This window comes from Carlito syrichta, unplaced genomic scaffold, assembly GCF_000164805.1.
Source record: "Carlito syrichta isolate Samal-C Ts95f unplaced genomic scaffold, Tarsius_syrichta-2.0.1 Scaffold123281, whole genome shotgun sequence".
NCBI classification, from domain to species: Eukaryota; Metazoa; Chordata; class Mammalia; order Primates; family Tarsiidae; genus Carlito; species Carlito syrichta.
The window spans coordinates 135,277-137,388 of NW_007067377.1; the positions used below are offsets into that span (position 1 = coordinate 135,277).

General features: G+C 60.4%; 1 pseudogene; it reads right to left on the minus strand.

The window, feature by feature from the left end:
- Positions 1 to 288: 288 nt before the first annotated feature.
- Positions 289 to 522, minus strand: LOC103249643 (annotated as a pseudogene).
- Between the last annotated feature and the right edge of the window lie 1,590 nt (positions 523 to 2,112).

The window sequence follows — 2,112 nt, forward strand, 5'->3', positions numbered from 1 at the left end:
AAAGTGGAGTCTGCCTGCCCAGCCACCCGCGACTGTTCTTGCCGAGCTCTCTTGGAACCTCTGGGGCCTGTGGGCGGGAAGGGGAGAGGAAGGCGGGAGACGAGGCAGCCTTCTCGGCTTGGGTGGGCCACTCCAGAGGCGGTGACGGGCGGGTCCGTTCCTGTGTCCATGGTGGTCAGCACGTTTGCAAAGTGCCGAGGCTGCCCAAGAGGACGGAGGCTGGGCGGAGGCTCCGTGCCCTCACCTGGTGGGCTCTCCCGCCCCGCAGGAGGGCCAGGGGGTGGTGGCTCAGGGCACCATGTGCCACCACTTGAAGGGGAAGGGCTTCCGGCGCACGTTGGTGCCGCAGTGCACCTCCCCGAGCAGCCTGTGGTAGGACAGATAGTCGTCCACGAAGACACAGTGCAGCCCCAGCGGCTCCAGCAGGGCCCGCACCGCCTCCTCCAGGCAGCAGCGGCCATCGATGAGGGGCCCGTAGGGCTTGGGGATGCCCAGGTACCTGCCCAAGACCACCATGTTCACCTGTAGAGACAGAAGGCAAGGGGGCCTGCACCAGCTGTGAAGGCTCCACGCCTGGGCCCTTCCTGGGCTCTGGCTGTGCCGACCTGTCCCCAGGCCTATCCCATCCTCACCAGTACACCTGGGCCACCAGAGCTAGGGTCACCGGAAGCAGAGAAGAAACAGATTTGGGGATGGAAGCGGGAACTAATATCAGCCAGGACTGCCAAAAGCATACACGGTAACTTTGCTTGTATCAAAGTCATTATTTTAACACTCTCTTCCAGCTACCGGGAAGTTGTCATATTATAACAACTTTGTCAGAACAAGAGATTTTACTGTCATCTGCCAGAAACTTGTAAAAATATACATATCTATAAGGTGTGAATGTTCTAAATGGGGTATGCTTATGCAGTACACAGCTTGCTCCACTGTCCTTGGCAGCTCTGGTCATTGTTACCGTTTACTGAGCATCTTCTATGTACCAGATAGGTCATCAGTAAATCTCACAGCCTTCCTCTGAGGCTGTGGCTCAGATAGGTTAAGTACAATAATCAAGTTTGCACAGCCAGAGAAACAGTGAGACTAAAATTTGGAGTTGGATCTGACTCATAACAAACCCATGTTCTCCACACCTTACCACAGCGTGGTACTCTGGCCACCAGTGGGACTGGGAAGTTGGGGGAGGAGCTGGAAGCCCCTGGGTTTGTCACCGGTGGCACCTCTTGTTCCCTAGCTGTGGGCCTGGCTGGGGTCCCAGCGCTGGAGAAGGGATGCCCCCACCACAGGAGTCCAGGGGTTTCTCAGAGGAAATCTCAGCCCCAGATTGATGACAAGAGGTTGTGACGGGCTGCCCCTGGCGTCCCAAGGGGACTCGGGACCCGCTACCTAGGGGGTCTAGGTGTGGGGTGGGCTGTCCTGGCCTCTGCCCTCAGACTCTCCGGGCCCAGCCCCCGCCCATGGCCAGGACCCAAATGCAGCTGGAGGATGAGGTCAGTCCCGTGGCCTTGGCACTGAACGACCTCGGTGCCCACTTATGCGCCAGGGCGTGCTGGGGTGGGGGTGGGGCATGCAGGGGTCAAAGGGCAGAGAGAGGAGCCAGGCCTGGGACCCTCACCAGCCAGGCCTCAGCTTCCTCCCAGTGGGGGGAGTCACGAGATTGGGGCTGGTCCCAGCTCTGCCACTCGCTCACCGTGTGACAGGCAGATCCCACCCACTCTCCTGCCAAGGGCCTCAGTTTCCCCAGCTGACAAAGAGGGGTTACCTGAGTGCTCCCTGTGGACCCTTCCAGGGAGGTCATGCAGGGATCCCGCAGCACAGCCCAGGCTGAAGCTGGGATGGGGGGGTTCCAGCAGGTGGGCGCCAAGCCACAGCCCCAGGAGGGCTGCCGAGGTCACGGACCCCAGCCTAGGCCCGCCCTCACCCCCACAGAGCCAGCGCCATGTGGTCCCCGAGAGCCTCGCTGTCCGGTACGGTGGCCCTAGCCGCACGCGGCTGTTTATGTTAAGATCACGTAAAATTAAAATTTCTGTTCTTCGCCGGGCTCGGTGGCTCCGCCTGTCATCCCGCGCCTTTGGGAGGCTGAGGTGAGTGGATTGCCTGAGCCCGCGGGTT